The 10,786-nt window shown below is 38.3% G+C and overlaps 1 pseudogene; it reads right to left on the reverse strand.

Annotated features, from left to right (window-relative positions):
* Positions 1 to 5,646: 5,646 nt before the first annotated feature.
* LOC103588346 lies at positions 5,647 to 10,297 on the reverse strand (annotated as a pseudogene).
* Between the last annotated feature and the right edge of the window lie 489 nt (positions 10,298 to 10,786).

Consider the following 10,786-nt stretch of genomic DNA (forward strand, 5'->3'; position numbering starts at 1 on the left):
AAACAAAGACATAGCATATAAAGAGTGCTCAAAAATCAAAATTCAAAGAAAAAAAAAAACAACTATAGAAAAGCAAAGTAAACAATTGAGCTATTTACATTGAGGGAAATAATGAATAAGAAAATTGCTCTAGCCAAAAATACAATTATAAAAATCAACAAAAAGTCAAATAATAATAACAGCGTAATAAAGTAAATCAACAAAAAGTCAAAATAATACCACAAAAAGAGAAACTCTAATTTTGGCACAGATGTAGAAAAACCAAGAGCTTTCAAATTTTGCTAGTGGGTATGCAAATTGTAACTTCTTCTTAAAGCAATTTAACCATATTTCTTGCAAAAAGTCTTTAAGCCATTGACTAACATAGTAGTCTATCAATGTGATAGCTTATTTTTAAGTATATTTTCTAATAAGAATTGTTTATGTGATGAAGATGTCTGTATCACGGTGTTTTTTTCAGGGCTCCTTATAATCGTACTATTGGAAACAACCAGTATGCTGGTAAATGTTTAATAACAAGCTCTTTTGGAGGAAAAAGTCATTATTTGTAGCATATGCTAATTTCATGGCATAAACACTGTCCCCTAGGATCAATTTCAGTGGAAAAATGTAAGGTCACTGAATGTGAAGTTGAGAAGAGATGCATATAATGGTCCCTCAAGATTCTTTAGGAGCAAGCCTCAGCATACCACTCATCAAATCTGGACATCAATAAATGATTCATAAAATATTCAGCAAACTAAAGGATTGATTTAAATGTAGGTCTATAAACATATTTATATTATTTTTATTTGATTTATTTATTTATTTATTTATTTTGTGACCGGTAAGGGGATCGCAACCCTTGGCTTGGTGCCGCCAGCACCACGCTCAGCCAGTGAGCGCACCGGCCACACCCATATAGGATCCGAACCTGCTGCCTTGGTGCTTCCAGTGCCGCACTCTCCCGAGTGAGCCACGGGTTCGGCCCAAACATATTTATATTATTAAAGCATAATTTTAAAAGGAAAAGTAAATTACAGAATTGTATGCCTATTCTGAGGTGATTTATTAAAATATTAAAAATGCAACCATTTTCTAGCACTCATGAGTAGTACATATGTTTATGAAAGAATAGAAAGTGCCTCATATGAAATACATCCACCAACTTCATGACAATGGTTGGTTGTAGAAATTCATGAAGAGAAATGGCAATTTGAACAGAGGTCAAAGGAGCCCTAACTTTATTGTTTATTTTATTTCAGAAAAAGCTGCATGGAAATATCACAGGATAAGAATGATCTATTCCAGATGGTGGAAAATTAAGTGATTTTTCTCTATCTGTGCTCTTTTATTTATTATACTTCCTCCCCAAAAAGCTGCCCACACATTGTTTATGAACAAGTTTATGAACATTTCATAAACTTTAATAAATTTCCTAAAACCATCCATGAATAAGATTGTAATAAATTCAAAATATTAATTTGGTTTAGTTTTCTTGAAGATTCAACATTATTAGGAAAAACTTTCCACAATTTTTTACACATTAGATCATTAATTATTTGTTTTTAAATCTAATTTTATAAGCATATAAATTGAAAATCTCTCTATTTTATAGTAAATCTGTTATTACCACTGTGCGGGAATCTTAAAAAGTAACAGCAATTTCTGCTGGTATAAGTCCTTTTTATTTGTTATTAAACCAGTAAAGTTTTGAAATTGAGCAAGATGGTTTTGTTACATCCTATTTACATTTTAAAGGGAAAAGAAGTGAACATATCCTTTTTACTCTATTCAGAATAGAAGTAGATTTTACAAGCACAGTAGATAAACTGATTTGATAACCATTTTTAAGGTAATTATTGAGATTATTATTTCACAGAGCACAATCCATCATTTTTCGGTTTTTGTGTTTGTTTTTGTTTTTTTAATTTGGTTCCTTGGATTATGAAGCTACAGATATTGACTCTAATGCAAACATTTTAAAAGTCGTTAGTGTTCCATTTATTTTATTCTAAGGGACATAAAACTAACTACATTTTTGGTTCTTGTCAAAGTTTTCAAATTTCAAATTCATTGTTTGCATGATTCCAAATTCATTTGAGATTCTATGATAAAACCTGTGAATGCTCACTAAATATTGAAAATTAGGGAAAATCTAATATTTACTTAATTGCAATTAGGATTTGGACCTTGTGAGGAAAGTGGAGTTGGTTTGGTCAGGCCCCCTCAGCTCCTATCCCCGGCTGGGTATGATTCAGCACATCCTTTGTAAACAAGTTGTGTGGGAGTAGAGTTAGTGCACATGTGCACCCGGGTACCCTTTTGGCTCATTGCCGTTTGTGTGTGTGCTCTTTAGGTATGAAGGCAGTGGCTCTAAACCGCTGGTCAGCAAAGCTCGTATCTAAAAATAAAGTATGTCCACTTTGCTAGCAGCTACTCAATTTTACTTTCAACTACCTGGCTCAGGACCTGCACAGGACAGGGCAGAGGGGACTGTGATTCAGCCTGAAAATGGGCATAGTTTTGGCAGGATGGGCAGGTAAGGGAGCCATGAGCCCCTCGGGAGGGGGAGGATATGTGGCTGCCCTCAAGCATGTGGTACCTGGTGGCAGTGTTCCCATGAACTTAGGCTCCACTGGAAACATGGGACCAAGTGGATGGATCCCCCAAGAGCGTAGATGAAGGTCTTAGGGTATTGAGCTCCATGGTGAAAGATGAGGAATCCTGGAGAATGGCTGGCCAGATGGGCTGGCTGTGTTTTTCTGTACTGTGAGCCAATATGGACCATACACTCCATGAAGCAGCATGGAAAAAGACAGACATGCTGGAGAATGAAGTGTAGTGACAGGTCAATGTTCCTGAAGCGGAGCGTGATGACGACCCTGACGCTGAGGTGGGAGAACCTGTGTGTCTCCTTGCATGACCTTTTGTGCATCAGAAACAGGCAAACCTCTAGCTGCTTGGCTCTTATAGTTGTGGGATCTAAGGGTAGATGGCAAATGTATAGTGTGTGTTAGCAGTAGTGGATACTGGTGCAGAGTGTGGCCCGACATATGGCAGCCCAGAAGGGTTTCCATGTGCCACAGTGAGTGTTGATGGCTATGGAGGAGATATTCTATTACAGTCAAAGCTGTGTCATTACCATTGGGCATTGGGCAATTGTCCCCTCATGTATATACTGTGTATATATCTCCTGTAGCTGAATACATCTTGGGTATAGATGTACTTTATAGGCTACTCCTGCAAATAATGGCTGGAAAATTCTTGTTGCAGATACAGACATTGAAGCCTGTGTGGTGGGGACATGCTAAACATGACCCACAGGTATTACCTAAGCCAAGGCGTGTGGTCAAAGTGAAAGACTATCACTTGCCAGGAGGACATATGGATAGGTGCCACTATACTGGAGCTAGAAATGGTTGGCATCATTCGTCCTGCACATAGTCCTTTTAATGCCCCTGTTTGGCCAGTGAAAAAAACCAGATGGTACCTATAGGATGACTGTGGATTATTGAGAATACATTAGTGCCTCCTTTGCACATGACTGTGCCTTCAGTTCATAACTTGATGTCTCAGCTGATGACTCAGCTAAGAACTTATAATGTACAGGACCTTGCAAATGCTTTTTTCTTTATCCCAATTTTGGTTGATAGCCAAGATCAATTGGCCTTCACCTGGGAAGGAAGGTGATGCACTTTTCAAGTGTTGCCCCAAGGCTACCTGTACAGGCCAACCATCTGCCATGGTTTAGTGGTTGGGGACTAGCCAGGTGGACTAGGCCCAGCATGTTTCATTCCATAGATGATGTCTTACTAACCTTTGATTCTTTTGCTGATTTAACCAACGTGTCTCCAATTCTGCTAGGTCATTTGGAACAATTTGAGTGGGTCATATATGAAGGTTTTACCCTTTGGATACATACTTGGAAATATCACCAGTGGCTGGTAGGTCACTGACCCCTGTTTGGAAGATCCATGTGGCAAGAGCTATGGGATTTAGGGCATGGAAAGGAAGTAAATCTTTTCTATGTCACAGGACATTCCTCCTTAGCCAGTCCAGGCAATGATGAAGCTGATGCACTGGCTAAGGTAAGATGGCTGGAGAGAGCCCTCGCTGCTGATGTAGCTGGGTGGTTTCATCAAAGTATGCAGCATGCTGGCTGCAAGACCGTGTGGTCAATGGCTTGCCAGGTGCCACATAAACCTGGTAAAGAATGCCCCTGGTGGGGCAATGGACCCTTGTTGGTTCACTGGGTGCTGCGTGCAGATAGGCAGAAAACCCAAGAAGAGGATGCTACTAATATGGTGGCAGGTGGATCTTTTGGGATCACTGCCAAAGTCAGAGAACTACAGATATATCTTCAGAGTCATTGATCTTCTGTTTTATGGTCTGTTAAAGCTCCAGACCAGGTAAGCACTACTGAGGTGTTGAATAGCATTACAGCCATGTATAGTCGGCCCCTGGTCATAGAGAGTGATAATGGAACCCACTTCACTAGACATGAAGTACAGAAGTGGGCTTCTCACTTGTCCATTCAGGGGAAGTTACTTCTGCCATATCATCCCCAGGCAATGGAAATGATTGAATGGTGCAATGGTCTTCTGAAAAAGGCACTAAGGCTATCCACCCAACCCCCATCCTTGAAGGGGTGGACATGGCGTTTATGGCCGACAGTCAGGATCTTAAATGAGATCCTGCAAAGGTGGGCCCTCTCCAGGGGAGGCTCTGTTGCATAGAGCTTCAACACCTGTTCCTGCAATCATTCTTTACAGTATGGTAAGCTGGCATGTGTTCTGCCAGAGGGACGAGAACTTCCTCTATTGGTGCCAATAACCGTTTTTGTCTTTTTGCCCATAGTATTGGGGCTGCAGGCACATACTTATACTTGTGTGGCCAATGTGTCAGCTTGCTGAATATGCACCAAGTTTCCTACCTGTGTGGCTACAAGATTCCTACGGAAAATCACCACAATGATGACTACTAACCAGACATGTGTATGGGTGGGTTTTTGTGGCTAATAGTTGAAAGGATAGAGCTATAGGGACAAGCCTCAAGGTGTATAAAACATACAATGAGTACGGAGTTTATATGGATGCAAGGGTCAGCTAAGGGAACACTATGAAGATCACAGATGCATAGACTGTACGGTGAGGGACCCTTACTGGGTGGAGTGTGAGGAAAGTTGAGTTGGTTTGGTCAGACCCCTTGCCTCATATCTGGCTGGGTAGGATTCAGCACATCCTTTGTAAACAAGTTGTGTGGGTGTAGAGTTACTGCACATGAGCACCTGGGTACCCTTTTGGCTCATTGCCACTTGTGTGTGTACTCTTTCTGTATGGAAGGCAGTGGCTCTGAATTGCTGGTCGGCATGGCCCACGTCTAAAAATAAAGCATGTCCAGTTTGCCGGTGGCTACTCAGTTTTACTTTCAACTGCCTGGCTCAGGACCTGCACAAGACAGGGCAGAAGGGTCTGTGATTCAGCCCAATAGAACCAAATGCAAATGTTCATGCCATAAAATTTCCTGCATATTGTATAGATGTAGGAAGTTTATTAATTTATATCATCCTACAAATATATATTATATACTTAAGTTGATTTAATCCATAGGTTGGATTTGGAGAGTATTCTGAAAGTGTTGAGAGTTTAGTTTTTTTTTTTTTTTTCATACAACAACTTTATCCAAAAATGAAGAAAAATTTTCTGGCTGGCCAGGAGCATAACATTTCAGTGTTGATAAGTCCATTGACTGGAACAGCCTGGGAAGCAGGTACTATAGAAGAGATGCCTCTCTCTGTGTACCTGCATTGCCAATTCCAGCTGATGATTGTTCATCAGCTTTTTGTTTATAACTACCCCAAAAGGCTTTCCACTTCTGAGAGTCTCCAATCAGCTTCCTGCACCTGACTAATAGCAAGTTCTCCTTTCTAAAGGTCTTCTTCAAGGAATCTTTGTGCCTGTAAACATCCAGAGTAAATGACTCAGTGCTGAATGGTTCAGGTACCACCATTGCTCTACCAATTTGCAGGGTAAGCTGGTTGTAACCAAGGCTAGCAGTAAGGCTGGCAGCAGAAAGCAGCAGCAAAGAATGGTGAGCCCAGCCATCACCTGCCAGCTATCCCTGCTCACTTGCAGACTGTCCTGCACCAACACACTAACAATGAGGTTGTCAAAGCTGGTGGTCCCTACAGTAACAAATACATACTATATCGTGAGGGTTCTGCAAACCCCAACCCAACTTTCCACATTTCTTAAATAAGCTCTATTGGTGTATAGTAGTGCTAGGCATCTATAATTAACAATAACTTATTGTATGTTCTCAAATGGCTAGAAGAAAGGAATTCCGATGTTGTCATCACAAAGAAATGATGAATGTTTTGTGGTGATAAATACACTAAGTACCCTGATTTGACAATCACACATTGTATACACATATTAAAGCATAATTCTGTACCTGTATATATGTACAATCAATATATTTGGATTAAAAAATAAATTCCTTTAAAAATAATAATGAAACACATATTCTGAGTTTAGTAACTTTTCATTTCAAATGTATCTGCTTCTTCAATAAGTGGTGTTGGGAAAATTGGATATCCATATGCAGAAGAATAAAACTAGACATGCACCTCTCACCATATACTAAAATCAACTCAAAATGGATTAAAGATTTAAATATAAGACCTGAAACTGCAAAATTACTAAGGGAAAATATAGGTGAAACAGTTCAGGAACTAGGTCTGGGCACAGACTTTATGAACATGACCTGAAAGCATAAGCAACAAAAGAAAAAAAATAAACAAATGGGACTATATCAAACTAAAAAGCTTCTGCACAGCAAAGGAAACAATCAACAGAGTGAAATTACAATCTACAGAGTGGGAGAAAATTTTTGATAACTATGTACCTGACAAGGGATTAATATCCATAATATATAAGGAACTCAAGCAACTACATGGTAAAAAAATAAAATAAAATAAAATAAAAAATAACCCAATTAAAAAGTGGGCAAAGGAACTGAATAGACATTTTTCAAAGGAAGACATACAAATGACCAACAAGTACCTAAAAAAATGCTCAACATCACTAGTCAGCAGGGAAGTGCAAATTAAAACCACATTGAGATATCACCTCACCCCAGTTAGACTTGATATAATCAAAAACACAGAGAATAACAAATGTTGGTAAGGGTGTGGAGAGAAGGGAACATTCTTATGCTATAGGTGGGACTGTAAATTAGTACAACCACTATGGAAAACAGGATGAAGTTTTCTCAAACAACTGCAGATAGATCTTCCATATGATCCAGCAATCCCACTTCTGGGTGTATACCAAGAGGAATGAAAATCACCATGTCGAAGGGATAACTGCACTCCTATGTTCATCCCAGCTCTATTCACAATAGCCAAAATATGGAACCAACGTAAATCTCCATTGATGGACGATTGGATAAGGAAAATGTATATATACACCATGGAATAGTACTCTGCCATAAAAAAGAATGAAATTTTCCCATTTGCAACAACATGGGTGAACTTGGAGAAACTTACATTGAATGAAATAAGCAAAGCACAGAGGGATAAATACCACATGTACTCACTCATAAGTGGGAGCTAAGAAAGAAAGAAGGAAGGAAAGAAAGACCACAGTAGTGTCTTGGACTTGCAGAAGGAGAGAACATCCTGAAGGACGCAAAGTGGAGTGGGGAAAGAGGGATGGGGAGGGGGGTCAGGGATAATTGGAGGGATAATTGGCTGGGGGACATGGGGTATAATCACAATTTGTGGTAATGGGCATGCTGACAGTATGGATCTGGCCATCACATCGTAAGCACAAATGGTGACAATTTGCTTTGTACCCCACGAATATTCACAACAACAAAAAAATTAAAAGAATTCTTTAAAAAATTTAGTAAAATTGGAAGAGTTATTGTTACTCAGTGAAAGGGAAGGATCACTTCAGAAAATAATGGACTGATGGATGGCATGATAACTTACACTTTTGATTTAAAAATGTTTTGGAAAAATCAGATCTCTCAAGAATAGGGAAAAGTTGTCCAATCTGTTTTATAAACAGTATCTAACTTTGTTCCATTTAAAATATAGACAAGATTTAAGAGAAAAAAACTGCTTTTAAAAATCATCAATTATTTTGTCATGTCAATATAAAATCTTTCTGATACTCTAATCAAATGCTGTATGCCATAACAGATGATCTGACAAGACAAACATAAATGTGTCTTTGATTGACATAATTAAAAAACATTAGTACCACACCTGGTTTCAAGATAGCAGAGTGAGGAAAATATAAACAGAGTGATGAACAAGAGCATGAAACATAGAAGTAGGGGCTTTCCCACAAGAACTGGAGCCAAACAGGATATGCCATTATTGTCTGACAATATCTGAAACAGTGCTTAGGAAGTGCATCCACTGGCTTATTCCTTATCCCCCCCATTCTATTTGATCTCCCAGGAGGACCTCCCAAGAGCCAAATCTAATCAGAAGTCTGCTGTATAGAAAGATTTAGAAAGAAACAGAGCAGTATAGCAGAGGGAATGAAACATATCAGAAAACAAAAAGGCAAATGATTAGAACAGAAGTAATAATAACAATAATTACAGCCTGATATTGGAGAGTAATGTTAGAACATTGAAAATAATAATTTAAAAATTATAAAATGCAGTGCTAAGAAAAATAAAAAGAATTATTTGAAAAGAAAACAAGCTCAGATTGACATGAACAACACTGGATAAAAGAAGACAAGAAAACAGTAATGCCAAAATTCTGATGGGGAATTACCTGGAAGCCAGAAACTCTTACTCATTAAAACAACACTGCGGACTCCTGCTTTTGCACATACCAAAGTAACTGACACTGTTCTTGCTCTCACATCTTACAGAAGAAGCCTGGAAAACGTTTATGAAACAACTGTTTTTAGAGTGTTGGAGAGTGATCTCTAAGGAAAGGAAAGCACATGAGTTGAGCCCTATAATTATCCTGTCTTTCAACATGAAAACACTTTCCAGGACTCAGAACAATGAGGAAACAACCCCCTCCCCAACAACAACAACAACAAATCATAGCATGTTGGTGAGGAAAAAGAGATGGGATGCAGACTGAGAAGGATAGAATTCGTGGAACATGGTACCGAAGGGAAGAGAAATATGCAGATAAGTAGATGCAAGACTATACGGGCCCCTTGAGTTTTTGCAGAATGCTGTTGTACAGGCAAGTAGGAACTCCATGAGGCCAGGCAGTAACCACTACTAAGGTGCTAGAGCGTAGCTTTCCCTAGCACTCACACAGAGTGGGGAACCATTCAGGTTCCAATAGGCATGAGTAGGCAGACTTTAGTTATCACCTAGAGCATTTGGCAGAGACTCTACAAGCATCCTGCTTTAACAGTAAGGGTAAAGTAGTCCTAGAATAAAAGGCACTCTAGACCTGCCAAGGAAAGCTTTAAAAGAAGGTTTTGAAAGGATCCATCTGATTCACAAGTAGTTCAAGCACATGCTAAAGCAAAAACAATCATTTGGAAAAAAGATAAAATCAAGTAGATGCTCAAAAATATAGAAACTACCCATCATCATATAAAAAATTACTATAAATGAAAAGAATCAGAAAAATGGTGTCTATAATAAGGAGGAAAACAATTCAATAGAAAAAATAACAAATGTCAGAGATGGTGTAATTAGAACACAAGAACATTAAAATAGCTATTAAAGAAATGATCAAGAGTTTAAAGAAAAATATAGAGGTAGATTTGAAAAAGAAGCAAGTGGAACTTCTTAAATAAGAAAACAACAATTCTCAAATAAAAATGGCATTGAATAATCTTAACAGTAGATTAGGCAAAGCAAAAGAAAAATCAGTGAACTTGGAAACATGACAACAGAAACTAAATTACAAAGAAATACTCAGTGCTGAATGCATGGCGATTGTGAAATGCTTCCCAGGTTCATATGTCAAAATGTGGGTAAGAAAATGTATGCCTTAAAATTTATGAAAGAGGATTAAATAGGAACTGATGTAAAAGGTTTGAAAGCCTGGTGAATAAGTTTTATTTGTAGATGGCTGGAATCGACTGAGTATTTTTGAGTAGGGAAGCAATGTGATCAGAGATGAGCTTAACATATCACAAAATCCATCTTCTCCCAGGATTGGCAGAGTGCAAAAGACTACCTGCCTGGGTTGGGGGATCACATTGCTAAGAAAAACATAAAAACATCTATTTAAGTAACCTACATTATCTTACTCAATTACTATTCAGATATTCACTCTCCCAAGAAATATCACCTGCATCCACAGCGCCATGCTAATAGTTTCCCACTGTAATATACACTTCAGGACAAGGCTGAGGCATTTCAGAAAACAAACATTAAGGGGATCTTAAAACCATGATTTTCAAAGCTGGAGATCATTATCTAATCTCATAGTGTGCTGTTCCACGGGTTTGCTTGTATTCTTGTCCCAAAGATTGAATAATAAATACAATTATAGCAGTAGGGAATCTGACAAGACAATCAGAAACAAGCTTACAATTATGGATATTAGTTGAACACAGTGACAGTTATTTATCTCCATGAAGGGAAAAGGTGTATTTCTAAATGTGCTTCATGCTTCAGCAAAACCTGGATGAATCATTTAAATTAAAAATTTCATCGTGTTGAAAGGAAATAAGAATTCTACTGAATGTATTGAGGACTTCAAAATTAGGGTAATGAAAAGTCCTGGTTTACTGGAGAATAATTCTGTTTTATGCCTATTGTCTTGGTTTAGTAATATCAAACACTTTCACTCTCA

Source organism: Galeopterus variegatus, unplaced genomic scaffold (assembly GCF_000696425.1).
Source record: "Galeopterus variegatus unplaced genomic scaffold, G_variegatus-3.0.2 Scaffold557, whole genome shotgun sequence".
Classification (NCBI taxonomy): Eukaryota; Metazoa; Chordata; class Mammalia; order Dermoptera; family Cynocephalidae; genus Galeopterus; species Galeopterus variegatus.